We start from the raw sequence: 15,292 nt of genomic DNA, 5'->3' as shown, positions 1-15,292 counted from the left end.
AATGATTGGTGTCTGGGCCCTGTGATTTGGGTCTGGGCCCTGTGATTGGGGTCTGGGCCCAGTGATTGGTGTCTGGGCCCTGTGATTGGGGTCTGGGCCCTGTGATTGTGGTCTGGGCCCAGTGATTGGGGTCTGGGCCCTGTGATTGGGGTCTGGGCCCAGTGATTGGTGTCTGGGCCCTGTGATTGGGGTCTGGGCCCTGTGATTGTGGTCTGGGCCCAGTGATTGGGGTCTGGGCCCTGTGATAGGTGTCTGGGTCCTGTGATTGGGGTCTGGGTCCTGTGATTGGGGACTGGGTCCTGTGATTGGGGTCTGGGTCCTGTTATTGGTGCCTGGGGTCTGTGATTAGGGTCTCGGCGCTTTGATTGCGGTCCGTGATTGGGGTTTGGCACCAGTGATCGGGATCAGGAGGCACTGATTTGGTCTGGGCCCTGTGATCGGGGTCTGGGCCCTGTGAACGGGGTCTGGTCCATGTGATCGTTGTCTGGGCCATGTGATTGTGTTCTGCGCCCTGTGATTGATATCTGGGCCTGTGATCGGGGTCTGGTCCCAGTGTTTTTTGTCTGTGGTCTGTGATTGGGGATTCTGGACCCTGTGATTGTAGTCTTGGCCCAGTGATTGTGGGCTGCACCCAATGATTGGGGTCTGCGACCAGTGATTGGGGTCTGGGGACTGTGATTGTGGTGTGGGCTCTGTGATTGTGGTCTGGGATCTGTGATTGTAGTCTGGGCCCTGTTATTGGTGTCTGTCTGTGATTGGCGTCTGGGCCCTGCGATTGGAGTCTGGGCTCTGTGCTGGGGTTCTGGGCCCAGTGATTGGGGTCTGGGCCCTGTGATCGTGATCTGGGCCCTGTGATCGGGGTCTGGGGTCTGTGATTTGGTTCTGGGCACTGTGATAGGGGTCTGGGGTGTGTGATCGGTGTCTAGGGTCTGTGATTGAGGTCTGGGGTCTGTGATTGGGTCTGGGCCCTGTGATTGGGTTCTAGGCCTTGTGACTAGGGTCTGGGCCCAGTGAATGTGGTCTTGGCCCAGTGATTGGGGTCAACGCCCAGTGATTGGTGCCTAGGGTCTGTGATCGGGGTCTACGCCCAGTGATTGGGGCCTGGGGTCTGTGTTTGGGGTCTGGGCCCTGTGATTCGGGTCTGTCTGTGATCGGGGTCTAGGCCCAGTGTTTGGGATCTGGGCCCTGTGATCCTTGTCTGGGCCCTATTATTGTGATATGGGCCCTGTGATTGGTGTCTGGGCCCAGTGTTTGGGGTCTGAGGTCTGTGATCGGAGCCTGGGTCTTGTAATCGGGGACTGGGCCAGTGATCGGGGTCTGAGACAATGATTGGTGTCTGGGCCCTGTGATTTGGGTCTGGGCCCTGTGATTGTGGTCTGGGCCCAGTGATTGGTGTCTGGGCCCTGTGATTGTGGTCTGGGCCCTGTGATTGTGGTCTGGGCCCAGTGATTGGGGTCTGGGCCCTGTGATTGGGTTCTGGGCCCTGTGATTGGGGTCTAGGGTCTGTGATTGGGGTCTGTCAGTGATTGGGGTCTGGGCCCTGTGATTGGAGTCTGGGCCCTGTGATTGGGGTCTGGGCTCTGTGATTGTGGTCTGGGGACTGTGATTGGGGTCTGTCTGTGATTGGGGTCTGGGCCCTGTGATTGGGGTATGGTCCCTGTGATTGGGATTTGGGGTGTGTAATTGAGGACTGGGGTCTGTGATTAGGGTCTGCGCCCTGTGATTGGTGTCTGGAGTCTGGGATTTTGTTCTGGGCCAAGTGTTTGGTGTCTGGGCCCCAGAGTCTGGGGTCTGGGCCCTGTGATTGTGGTCTGGGCCATATAATTGGGTTCAGGGGCCAATGATTGGGGTCTGGGCCCAGTGTTTGTGGTCTGGGCTCAGTGATTGGGATCTGAGCCCTGTGATTGAGATCTGCGTCCTGTGATTGGGGTCTGAGTTCTGTGATTGGGGTCTGGGATCTGTGATTGGTGTCTGGGCCCTGTGATTGGGGTCTGCGTTCTGTGATCGGTGTCTGGACCCTGTGATTGAGGTCAGGAGCCAGTGATTGGGGTCTGGGCCCAATGTTTGGGGTCTGGGCCCAGTGTTTGGGGTCTGGGTCCTGTGATTGGGGTCTGGGCCCTGTGATTGGTGTCTGGATCCTGTGATTGGGGTCTGGGCCCTGTGATTGGTGTCTGGTTCCTGTGATTGGGGTCCGGGTCCTGTGATTGGGGTCTGGGTCCTGTGATTGGGGTCTGGGTCCTGTGATTGGTGTCTGGGGTCTGTGATTAGGGTCTCGGCGCTTTGATTGCGGTCTGTGATTGAGGTTTGGCACCAGTGATCGGGATCAGGAGCCAGTGATTTGGTCTGGGCCCTGTGATCGGGGTCTGGGCCCTATGATCGGGGACTGGTCCATGTGATCGTGGTCTGGGCCATGTGATCGTGTTATGCGCCGTGTGATTGATGTCTGGGCCCTGTGATCGGGGTCTGGTCCCAGTGTTTTTTGTCTGGGGTCTGTGATTGGGGATTCTGGACCCTGTGATTGTAGTCTTGGCCCAGTGATTGTGGGCTGCACCCAATGATTGGGGTCTGCAACCAGTGATTGGGGTCTGGGGACTGTGATTGTGGTGTGGGCTCTGTGATTGTGGTCTGGGATCTGTGATTGTAGTCTGCGCCCTGTTATTGGTGTCTGTCTGTGATTGGCGTCTGGGCTATGCGATTGGGGTCTGGGCCCTGTGCTGGGGTTCTGGGCCCAGTGATTGTGGTCTGGGCCCTGTGATCGTGATCTGGGCCCTGTGATCGGGGTCAGGGGTCTGTGATTTGGTTCTGGGCACTGTGATAGGGGTCTGGGGTGTGTGATCGGTGTCTAGGGACTGTGATTGAGGTCTGGGGTCTGTGATTGGGTCTGGGCCCTGTGATTGGGTTCTAGGCCTTGTGACTAGGGTCTGGGCCCAGTGAATGTGGTCTTGGCCCAGTGATTGGGGACAACGCCCAGTGATTGGGGCCTGGGGTCTGAGATTGGGGTCTGGGCCCTGTGTTTGTGGTCTGTCTGTGATCGGGGTCTACGCCCAGTGATTGAGGCCTGGGGTCTGTGATTGGGGTCTGGGCCCTGTGATTCGGGTCTGTCTGTGATCGGGGTCTAGGCCCAGTGATTGGGAGCTGGGCCCTGTGATCGTAGTCTGGGCCGTATTATTGTGATCTGGGCCCTGTGATTGGTGTCTGGGCCCAGTGTTTGGAGTCTGGGGTCTGTGATCGAAGCCTGGGTCTTGTGATCGGGGACTGGGCCAGTGATCGGGGTCTGAGACAATGATTGGTGTCTGGGCCCTGTGATTTGGGTCTGGGCCCTGTGATTGGGGTCTGGGCCCAGTGATTGGTGTCTTGGCACTGTGATTGGGGTCTGGGCCCTGTGATTGTGGTCTGGGCCCAGTGATTGGGGTCTGGGCCCTGTGATTGGTGTCTGGGTCCTGTGATTGGGGTCTGGGTCCTGTGATTGGGGACTGGGTCCTGTGATTGGGGTCTGGGTCCTGTAATTGGTGTCTGGGGTCTGTGATTAGGGTCTCGGCGCTTTGATTGCGGTCCGTGATTGGGGTTTGGCACCAGTGATCGGGATCAGGAGCCACTGATTTGGTCTGGGCCCTGTGATCGGGGTCTGGGCCCTGTGATCGGGGTCTGGTCCATGTGATCGTTGTCTGGGCCATGTGATTGTGTTCTGCGCCCTGTGATTGATATCTGGGCCTGTGATCGGAGTCTGGTCCCAGTGTTTTTTGTCTGTGGTCTGTGATTGGGGATTCTGGATCCTGTGATTGTAGTCTTGGCCCAGTGATTATGGGCTGCACCCAATGATTGGGGTCTGCGACCAGTGATTGGGGTCTGGGGACTGTGATTGTGGTGTGGGCTCTGTGATTGTGGTCTGGGATCTGTGATTGTAGTCTGGGCCCTGTTATTGGTGTCTGTCTGTGATTGGCGTCTGGGCCCTGCGATTGGAGTCTGGGCTCTGTGCTGGGGTTCTGGGCCCAGTGATTGGGGTCTGGGCCCTGTGATCGTGATCTGGGCCCTGTGATCGGGGTCTGGGGTCTGTGATTTGGTTCTGGGCACTGTGATAGGGGTCTGCGGTGTGTGATCGGTGTCTAGGATCTGTGATTGAGGTCTGGGGTCTGTGATTGGGTCTGGGCCCTGTGATTGGGTTCTAGGCCTTGTGACTAGGGTCTGGGCCCAGTGAATGTGGTCTTGGCCCAGTGATTGGGGTCAACGCCCAGTGATTGGTGCCTAGGGTCTGAGATTGGGGTCTGGGCCCTGTGTTTGTGGTCTGTCTGTGATCGGGGTCTACGCCCAGTGATTGGGGCCTTGTGTCTGTGTTTGGGGTCTGGGCCCTGTGATTCGGGTCTGTCTGTGATCGGGGTCTAGGCCCAGTGTTTGGGATCTGGGCCCTGTGATCCTAGTCTGCGCCCTATTATTGTGATATGGGCCCTGTGATTGGTGTCTGGGCTAAGTGTTTGGGGTCTGGGGTCTGTGATCGGAGCCTGGGTCTTGTAATCGGGGACTGGGCCAGTGATCGGGGTCGGAGACAATGATTGGTGTCTGGGCCCTGTGATTTGGGTCTGGGCCCTGTGATTATGGTCTGGGCCCAGTGATTGGTGTCTGGGCCCTGTGATTGGGGTCTGGGCCCTGTGATTGTGGTCTGGGCCCAGTGATTGGGGTCTGGGCCCTGTGATTGGTGTCTGGGTCCTGTGATTGGGGTCTGGGTCCTGTGATTGGGGTCTGGGTCCTGTGATTGGGCTCTGGGTCCTGTGATTGGTGTCTGGGGTCTGTGATTAGGGTCTCGGCGCTTTGATTGCGGTCTGTGATTGGGGTTTGGCACCAGTGATCGGGATCAGGAGCCAGTGATTTGGTCTGGGCCCTGTGATCGGGGTCTGGGCCTTGTGATCGGGGTCTGGTCCATGTGATCGTTGTCTGGGCCATGTGATTGTGTTCTGCGCCCTGTGATTGATGTCTGGGCCCTGTGATCGGGGTCTGGTCCCAGTGTTTTTTGTCTGGGGTCTGTGATTGGGGATTCTGGACCCTGTGATTGTAGTCTTGGCCCAGTGATTGTGGGCTGCACCCAATGATTGGGGTCTGCGACCAGTGATTGGGGTCTGGTGACTGTGATTGTGGTGTGGGCTCTGTGATTGTGGTCTGGGATCTGTGATTGTAGGCTGGGCCCTGTTATTGGTGTCTGTCTGTGATTGGCGTCTGGGCCCTGCGATTGGGGTCTGGGCCCTGTGCTGGGGTTCTGGGCCGAGTGATTGGGGTCTGGGCCCTGTGATCGTGATCTGGGCCCTGTGATCGGGGTCTGGGGTCTGTGATTTGGTTCTGGGCACTGTGATATGGGTCTGGGGTGTGTGATCGGTGTCTAGGGTCTGTGATTGAGGTCTGGGGTCTGTGATTGGGTCTGGGCCCTGTGATTGGGTCCTAGGCCTTGTGACTAGGGTCAGGGCCCAGTGAATGTGGTCTTGGCCCAGTGATTGGGGTCAACGCCTGTGATTGTGTTCTGGGCCCAGTGTTTGGTGTCAGGGCCCCAGAGTTTGGGGTCTGGGCCCAGTGTTTGTGGTCTGGGCTCAGTGATTGGGGTCTGAGCCCTGTGATTGGGGTCTGGGTCCTGTGATTGGGGTCTGAGTTCTGTGATTGGTGTCTGGGATCTGTGATTGGTGTCTGGGCCCTGTGATTGGGGTCTGTGGTCTGTGTTTGGGGTCTGGGCCCTGGTGATTGCTCTGGGCCCTTTGATCGGGGTGTGGGCCCTGTGATTGCTGTTTGGGCCCTGTGATTGGATTCTGTGCCCTGTGATTAGCGTCTGTGGTCTGTGATCGGTGTCTGGGCCCTGTGATTGAGGTCAGGAGGCAGTGATTGGGGTCTGGACCCTGTGATTGGAGTCTGGGATCTGTGATTGGGGTCTGGGCCCTGTGATTGGGTTCTGGGCCCTGTGATTGGGTCTGGGGTCTGTGATTGGAGTCTGTCTGTGATTGGGGTATGGGCCCTGTGATTGGAGTCTGGGCCCTGTGATTGGGGTCTGGGACCTGTGATTGAGGTCTGGGGTTTGTGATTGGGGTCTGTCTGTGATTGAGGTCTGGGCCCTGTGATTGGGGTATGGACCCTGTGATTGGGATTTGGGGTCTGTAATTGAGGACTGGGGTCTGTGATTAGGGTCTGCGCCCAATGATTGGAGTCTGGGGTCTGTGATTGTGTTCTGGGCCCAGTGTTTGGTGTCTGGGCCCCAGAGTTTGGGGTCTGGGCCCAGTGTTTGTGGTCTGGGCTCAGTGATTGGGGTTTGAGCCCTGTGATTGGGATCTGGGTCCTGTGATTGGGGTCTGAGTTCTGTGATTGGGGTCTGGGATCTGTGATTGGTGTCTGGGCGCTGTGATTGGGGAATGCGGTCTGTGTTTGGGGTCTGGGCCCTGGTAATTGTGGTCTAGGCCCTTTGATCGGTGTGTGAGCCCTGTGATTGCTGTTTGGGCACTGTGATTGGATTCTGGGCCCTGTGATTGGGGTCTGTGCCCTGTGATTCGGGTCAGTTTGTGATCGGGGTCTGGGCGCAGTGTTTGGGATCTGGGCCCTGTGATCGTAGTCTGGGCCCTGTGATTGTGATCTGGGCCCTGTGATTGGTGTCTGAGCCCAGTGTTTGGGGTCTGGGGTCTGTGATCGGGGCCTGGGTCTTGTGATCGGGGACTGGGCCAGTGATCGGGCTCTGGGACAATGGTTGGTGTCTGGGCCCTGTGATTTGGGTCTGGGCCCTGGGATTGGGGTCTGGGCCCAGTGATTGGTGTCAGGGCCCTGTGATTGTGGTCTGGGCCCAGTGTTTGAGGTCTGAGCTCAGTGGTTGTGTCTGGGCCCTGTGATTGGGGACTGGGCCCAGTGTTTGGAGTCTGGGGTTAGTGGTTGGGGTGTGGGTCCTGTGATTGGTGTCTGAGTTCTGTGATTGGGGTCTGGGATCTGTGCTTGGTGTCTGGCCCTGTGATTGGGGTCTGGGTCCTCTGATTGGGGTCTGAGTTCTGCGATTGGGGTCTGGGATCTGTGATTGGTGTCTGGGCCCTGTGATTGGGGTCAGGGTCCTGTGATTGGTGTCTGAGTTCTGTGATTGGGGTCTGGGGTCTGTGATTGGGGTCTGTCTGTGATGGGGGTCTGGGCCCTGTGATTGGGGTCTGGGCCCTCTGATTGGGTTCTGGGCCCTGTGATTGGGGTCTGGGGTCTGTGATTGGGGTCTGTTTGTGATTGGGGTCTGGGCCCTGTGATTGGAGTCTGGGCCCTGTGATTTGGGTCTGGGCCCTGTGATTGGGCTCTGGGGTCTGTGATTGGCGTCTGTCTGTGATTGGTGTCTGGGCCCTGTGAATGGGGTATGGTCCCTGTGATTGGGATTTGGAGTCTGTAATTGAGGACTGGGGTCTGTGATTAGGGTCAGCGCCCTGTGATTGGAGTCTGTGGTCTGTGATTGTGTTCTGGGCCCAGTGTTTGGTGTCTGGGCCCCAGAGTTTGTGGTCTGGGCCCTGTGATTGTGGTCTGGGCTCTGTGATTGGGGTCAGGGGCCAATGATTGGGGTCTGGGTCCAGTGTTTGTGGTCTGGGCTCAGTGATTGGGGTCTGAGCCCTGTGATTGGCGTCTGTGTCCTGTGATTGGGGTCTGAGTTCTGTGATTGGGGTCTGGGATCTGTGATTGGTGTCTGGGCCCTGTGATTGGGGTCTGCGGTCTGTGTTTGGGGTCTGGGCCCTGGTGATTGCTCTGGGCCCTTTGATCGGGGTGTGGGCCCTGTGATTGCTGTTTTGGCCCTGTGATTGGATTCTGGGCCCTGTGATTAGCGTCTGTGGTCTGTGATCGGTGTCTGGGCCCTGTGATTGAGGTCAGGAGCCAGTGATTGGGGTCTGGACCCTGTGATTGGAGTCTGGGATCTGTGATTGGGGTCTGGGCCCTGTGATTGGGTTCTGGGCCCTGTGATTGGGTCTGGGGTCTGTGATTGGAGTCTGTCTGTGATTGGGGTATGGGCCCTGTGATTGGAGTCTGGGCCCTGTGATTGGGGTCTGGGCCCTGTGATTGGGGTCTGGGGTCTGTGATTGGGGTCTGTCTGTGATTGAGGTCTGGGCCCTGTGATTGGGGTATGGTCCCTGTGATTGGGATTTGGGGTCTGTAATTGAGGACTGGGGTCTGTGATTAGGGTCTGCGCCCAGTGATTGGAGTCTGGGGTCTGTGATTGTGTTCTGGGCCCAGTGTTTGGTGTCTGGGCCCCAGAGTTTGGGGTCTGGGCCCAGTGTTTGTGGTCTGGGCTCAGTGATTGAGGTCTGAGCCCTGTGATTGGGGTCTGGGTCCTGTGATTGGGGTCTGAGTTCTGTGATTGGGGTCTGGGATCTGTGATTGGTGTCTGGGCCCTGTGATTGGGGTCTGCGGTCTGTGTTTGGGGTCTGGGCCCTGGTGATTGTGGTCTGGGCCCTTTGATCGGTGTGTGAGCCCTGTGATTGCTGTTTGGGCACTGTGATTGGATTCTGGGCCCTGTGATTAGTGTCTGTGGTCTGTGATCGGTGTCTGGGCCCTGTGATTGCGGTCATGAGCCAGGGATTGGGGTCTGGGCCCAATGTTTGTGGTCTGGGCCCAGTGTTTGGGGTCTGGGTCCTGTGATTGGTGTCTGGGTCCTGTGATCAGGTCTGGGCCCTGTGATCGGGGTCTGCGCCATGTGATTGGTGTCTGGGGTCTGTGATTAGGGTTTGGGTCCTTTGATTGGGGTCTGTGATTGGTTTCAGGAGCAAATGATTGGGGTCTGGGCCCAGTGTTTGGGGTCTGGGCTCAGTGATTGGGGATTCTGGACCATGAGATTGTTGTCTTGGACCAGTGATTGTGGTCTGCACCCAATGATTGGGGTCTGCGCCCAGTGATTGGGGGCTGGGGTATGTGATTGTGGTCTGGGCCCTGTGATTGTGGTCTGGGGTGTGTGATTGGAGTCTGGGCCCTGTTATTGGTGTCTGTCTGTGATTGGCATCTGTGCCCTGCGATTGAGGTTTGGTAACTGTGATCGGAATCTGGGCCCTGTGATCGGGGTCTGGGGTCTGTGATTGGGGTCTGGGCCCTGCGATTGTAGTCTGGTGTCTGTGATTGTCGTCTGGGCCCTGTGATCGGGGTCTGGGGTTTGTAATTGAGGTCTGGGGTCTGTGATTGGGGTCTGGGCCCAGTGATTGGGGTCTACGCCCAGTGATTGGGGCTTGGGGTCTGTGATTGGGGTCTAGGCCCTGTGATTGGGGTCTGTCTGCGATCGGAGTCTGGGCCCAGTGTTTGGGATCTGGACCCTGTGCTCGTAGTCTGGGCCCTGTGATTGTGATCTCGGCTCTGCGATTGGTGTCTGGGCCCAGTGTTTGGGGTCTGGGGTCTGTGATCGGGGTCTGGGTTTTGGATCGGGGACTGGGCCAGTGATCGGGTTCTGGGCCTAGTTATTGGTGTCTGGGCCCTGTGATTTGGGTCTGTGCCCTGTGATTGGGGTCTGGGCCCATTGATTGGTGTCTGGGCCCTGTGATTGTGGTCTGGGCCCTGTGACTGTGGTCTGGGCCCAGTGATTGGTGTCTGGGCCCTGTGATCGGGTTCTGGGCCCTGTGATTGTGTTCTGGGCCCAGCGATTGTGTTCTGGGCACTGTGATTGCTGTTTGGGCCCTGTGATTGGATTCTGGGCCCTATGATTAGTGTCTGTGGATTGTGATCGGTGTCTGGGCTCTGTGATTGGGGTCTGGGTGCTGTGATTGGTGTCTGGGCCGTGTGAATGATGTCTGGGCACAGTGTTTGGGGTCTGGGGTCTGTGATTGGGGTCTGGGGTCTGTGATTAGTGTCTGTGCCCAGTGATTGGTGTCTGGGCGCTTTGATTGCGGTCTGTGATTGGGGTCTGGACCCTGTGATTGGGGTTTGGGGTATGTCATCAGTGATTGATGTGTACGTTCTGTGATTGGGGTCTGCGCCCTGTGATTGGGGTTTGGAGTCTGGGATCTGTGATTGGGATCTGGGGGTCTGTGATTGGGATCTTGGCTAAGTGATTGCGGCCTGGGATTTGTGATCGGGGAATGGGACAGTGATCGGGGTCTGCGCCCTGTGATTGGTGTCTGAACCCTGTGATCAGGGTCTGGGCCCTGTGATCGGTGTCTGGGCCCTGTGATTGTGGTCTGGGCCCTGTGATTGTGTTCTGGGCCCTGTGATTGTGGTCTGGGCCCTGTGATTGCTGTTTTGGCCCTGTGATTGAATTCTGGGCGCTGTGATTAGTGTCTGCGGTCTGTGATCGGTGTCTGGGCCCTGTGATTGTGTTCTGGGCACTGTGATTGTGGTCTGGGCCCTATGATTGCTGTTTGGGCCCTGTGATTGGATTCCGGGCCCTGTGATTAGTGTCTGCGGTCTGTGATCGGTGTCTGGCCACTGTGATTGAAGTCAGGAGCCAGTGATTGGTGTCTGGGCCCTGTGATTGGGGTCTGGGCCCTGTGATTGGGGTCTGGGCGCTGAGATTTGGGTCTGGGCCCTGTGATTGGAGTCTGTCTGTGATTGGGGTCGGGGCCCTGTGATTGGGGTCTGTCTGTGATAGGGTTCTGGGCCCTGTGATTGGGTTCTGTCTGTGATTGGGGTCTGGGGTCTGCGATTGGGGTCTGTCTGTGATTGGAGTCTGGGCCCTGTGATTGGGATTTGGGGTCTGTAATTGGGAACTGGAGTCTGTGATTGGGGTCTGCGCCCTGTGTTTGGAGTTTGGGTCTGTGATTGTGTTCTGGGCCCAGTGTTTGGTGTCTGGGCCCCAGAGTTTGGGGTCTGGGCCCTGTGATTGTGATCTGGGTCCTGTTATTGGGGTCTGTTATTGGTGTCAGTGGCCAATGAATGGGGTCTGGGCCCAGTGTTTGGGGTCTGGGCTCAGTGATTGGGGTCTGGGCCCTGTGACTGGGATCTGAGTTCTGTGATTGGGGTCTGAATTCTGTGATTGGGGTCTGGGATCAGTGATTGGTGTCTGGGCCCTGTGATTGGGGTCTGCAGTCTGTGATTGGGGTCTGGGCCCTGTGATTGTGGTCTGGGCCCTTTGATCGAGGTCTGGGCCCTGTGATTGATGTTTGGGCCCTGTGATTGGATTCTGGGCCCTGTGATTAGTGTCTGCGGTCTGTGATCGGTGTCTGCGCCCTGTGATTGAGGTCTAGGTCCTGTGATAGGAGTCAGGGCCATGTGTTCGGGGTCTGGGCCAGTGATTGGGGTCTGGGCCCTGTGATCGGTGTCTGGGCCATGTGATCGGTGTCTGGGCCATGTGATCGTGGTCTGGGCCATGTGATTGTGTTCTGCGCCCTGTAATTGATGTCTGGGCCCTGTGATCGGGGTCTCGTCCCAGTGTTTAGTGTCTGGGGTCTGTGATTGGGGATTCTGGACCCTGTGATTGTGGTCTTGGCTCAGTGATTGTGATCTGCACCCAATGATTTGGGTCTGCGCCCAGTGATTGTGGTCTGGGGTCTGTGATTGTGGACTGGGCCCTGTGATTGTGGTCTGGGGTCTGTGATTGGAGTCTAGGCCCTGTTATTGGTGTCTGTCTGTGATTGGCATCTGGGCCCTGCGATTGGGTTCTGGGCCCTGTGCTGGGGTTCTGGGCCCAGTGATTGGGATCTGGGCCCTGTGATCTGGATCTGGGCCCTGTGATCGGGGTCTGGCGACTGTGATTGGGGTCTGGGCCCTGTGATTGGGGTCTGGGGTCCGTGATTATGGTCTGGGCCCTGTGATCGGAGTCTGGAGTCTGTGATTGGGGTCTGGGGTCTATGATTGGGGTCTGGGCCCTGTGATTAGGGTCTAGGCCCTGTGACTAGGGTCTGGGCCCAGTGAATGTGGTCTTGGCCCAATGATTGGTGTCTACGCCCAGTGATTGGGACCTGGGGTCTGTGATTGTGGTCTGGGCCCTGTGATTGGGGTCTGTCTGTGATCGGGGTCTGTGCCCAGTGTTTGGGATCTAGTCAATGTGATCGTAGTCTGGGCCCTGTGATTGTGATCTCGGCCCTGTGATTGGTGTCTGGGCCCAGTGTTTGGACTCTGGGGTCTGTGATCGGGGCCTGGGTCTTGTGATCGGGGACTGGGCCAGTGATCGGGGTCTGGGCCCAGTGATTGGCGTCTGGGCCCTGTGATTTGGGTCTGGGCCCTATGATTAGGATCTAGGCCCAGTGATTGATATCTGGGCCCTGTGATTGGGGTCTGGGCCCTGTGATTGTGGTCTGGGCCCAGTGATTAGTGTCTGTGCCCAGTGATCAGGGTCTGGGCTCTGCGATTGTGGTCTGGGCCCTGTGATTTGGGTCTGGGCTCTGTGATCGGGGTCTGTGCCCTGTGATTGGGGTCTGGGCCCTGTGACTGTGGTCTGGGCCCAATGATTGGTGTCTAGGCCCTGTGATCGGGTTCTGGGCCCTGTGATTGTGGTCTGGGCCCTGCGATTGTGTTCTGGCCCCAGCGATTGTGTTCTGGGCCCTGTGATTGCTGTTTGGGCCCTGTGATTGGATTCTGGACCCTATGATTAGTGTGTGTGGATTGTGATCGGTGTCTGGGCTCTGTGATTGGGGTCTGGGTGCTGTGATTGGTGTCTGTGCCGTGTGAATGATGTCTGGGCCCAGTGTATGGGGTCTGGGGTCTGTGATTGGGGTCTGGGGTCTGTGATTTTTGTCTGTGCCCAGTGATTGGGGTCTGGGCGCTTTGATTGCGGTCTGTGATTGGGGTCTGGACCCTGTGATTGGGGTTTGGGGTATGGGATCTGTGATTGATGTGTACGTTCTGTGATTGGGGTCTGCGCCCTGTGATTGGGGTTTGGAGTCTGGGATCTGTGATTGGGATCTGGGGTCTGTGATTGGGATCTTGGCTCAGTGATCGGGGCCTGGGATTTGTGATCGGGGAATGGGCCAGTGATCGGGGTCTGCGCCCTGTGATTGGTGTCTGGGCCCTGTGATCAGGGTTTGGGCCCTGTGATCGGTGTCTGGGCCCTGTGATTGTGTTCTGGGCCCTGTGATTGTGGTCTGGGCCCTGTGATTGCTGTTTGGGCCCTGTGATTGAATTCTGGGCGCTGTGATTAGTGTCTGCGGTCTGTGATCGGTGTCTGGGCCCTGTGATTGTGTTCTGGGCACTGTGATTGTGGTGTGGGCCCTATGCTTGCTGTTTGGGCCCTGTGATTGGATTCCGGGCCCTGTGATTAGTGTCTGCGGTCTGTAATCGGTGTCTGGCCACTGTGATTGAAGTCAGGAGCCAGTGATTGGTGTCTGGGCCCTGTAATTGGGGTCTGGGCCCTGTGATTGGGGTCTGGGCGCTGAGATTGCGGTCTGGGCCCTGTGATTGGAGTCTGTCTGTGATTGGGGTCGGGGCCCTGTGATTGGGGTCTGTCTGTGATTGGGTTCTGGGCCCTGTGATTGGGGTCTGGGCGCTGAGATTGGGGTCTGGGTCCTGTGATTGGGGTCTGTCTGTGATTGGGGTCGGGGCCCTGTGATTGGGGTCTGTCTGTGATTGGGTTCTGGGCCCTGTGATTGGGTTCTGTCTGTGATTGGGGTCTGGGGTCTGCGATTGTGGTCTGTCTGTGATTGGGGTCTGGGCCCTGTGATTGGGATTTGGGGTCTGTAATTGGGGACTGGTGTCTGTGATTAGGGTCTGCGCCATGTGTTTGGAGTCTGGGGTCTGTGATTGTGTTCTGGGCCCAGTGTTTGGTGTCTGGGCCCCAGAGTTTGTGGTCTGGGCCCTGTGATTGTGACCTGGGCCCTGTTATTGGGGTCTGTTATTGGTGTCAGCGGCCAATGATTGGGGTCTGGGCCCAGTGTTTGGGGTCTGGGATCAGTGATTGTGGTCTGGGCCCTGTGATTGGAGTCTGGGTCCTGTGATTGGGGTCTGAGTTCTGTGATTGGGGTCTGGGATCAGTGATTGGTGTCTGGGCCCAGTGATTGGGGTCTGCAGTCTGTGATTGGGGTCTGGGCCCTGTGATTGTGGTCTGGGCCCTTTGATCGAGGTCTGGGCCCTGTGATTGCTGTTTGGGCCCTGTGATTGGATTCTGGGCCCTGTGATTAGTGTCTGCGGTCTGTGATCGGTGTCTGGGCCCTGTGATTGAGGTCTAGGCCCTGTGATAGGAGTCTGGGCCATGTATTCGGGGTCTGGGCCAGTGATTGGGGTCTGGGCCCTGTGATCGGTGTCTGGGCCATGTGATCGGTGTCTGGGCCATGTGATCGTGGACTGGGCCATGTGATTGTGTTCTGCGCCCTGTAATTGATGTCTGGGCCATGTGATCGGGGTCTCGTCCCAGTGTTTGGTGTCTGGGGTCAGTGATTGGGGATTCTGGACCCTGTGATTGTGGTCTTGGCCCAGTGATTGTGGTCTGCACCCAATGATTTGGGTCTGCACCCAGTGATTGTGGTCTGGGGTCTGTGATTGTGGACTGGGCGCTGTGATTGTGGTCTGGGGTCTGTGATTGGAGTCTAGGCCCTGTTATTGGTGTCTGTCTGTGATTGACAACTGGGCCCTGCGATTGGTTTCTGGGCCCTGTGCTGGGGTTCTGGGCCCAGTTATTGGGATCTGGGCCCTGTGAGCGTGATCTGGGCCCGGTGATCGGGATCTGGCGACTGTGATTGGGGTCTGGGCCCTCTGATTGGGGTCTGGGGTCTGTGATTGTGGTCTGGGCACTGTGATCGGGGTCTGGAGTCTGTGATTGGGTTCTGGGGTCTATGATTGGGGTCTGGGCCCTGTGATTAGGGTCTAGGCCCTGTGACTAGGGTCTGGGCCCAGTGAATGTGGTCTTGGCCCAATGATTGGTGTCTACGCCCAGTGATTTGGACCTGGGGTCTGTGATTGGGGTCTGGGCCCTGTGATTGGGGTCTGTCTGTGATCGGGGTCTGTGCCCAGTGTTTGGGATCTAGGCAATGTGATCGTAGTCTGGGCCCTGTGATTGTGATCTCGGCCCTGTGATTGGTGTCTGGGCCCAGTGTTTGGGCTCTGGGGTCTGTGATCGGGGCCTGGGTCTTGTGATCGGGGACTGGGCCAGTGATCGGGGTCTGGGCCCAGTGATTGGCGTCTGGGCCCTGTGATTTGGGTCTGGGCCCTGTGATTGGGATCTGGGCCCAGTGATTGATGTCTGGGCCCTGTGATTGGGGTCTGGGCCCTGTGATTGTGGTCTGGGCCCAGTGATTGGTGTCTGTGCCCAGTGATCAGGGTCTGGGCTCTGTGATTGGGGTCTGGGTCCTGTGATTGGGGTCTGGGCTCTGTGATCGTGGTCTGGGCCCTGTGATTCTGGTCTGGGCCCTGTGATTGTGTTCTGGGCCCTGCGATTGTGGTCTGGGCCCTGTGATTGCTGTTTGGGCCCTGT

This window comes from Pristiophorus japonicus, chromosome Y (assembly GCF_044704955.1).
Source record: "Pristiophorus japonicus isolate sPriJap1 chromosome Y, sPriJap1.hap1, whole genome shotgun sequence".
NCBI lineage: Eukaryota > Metazoa > Chordata > Chondrichthyes > Pristiophoridae > Pristiophorus > Pristiophorus japonicus.
This window is presented reverse-complemented; position numbering follows the sequence as displayed.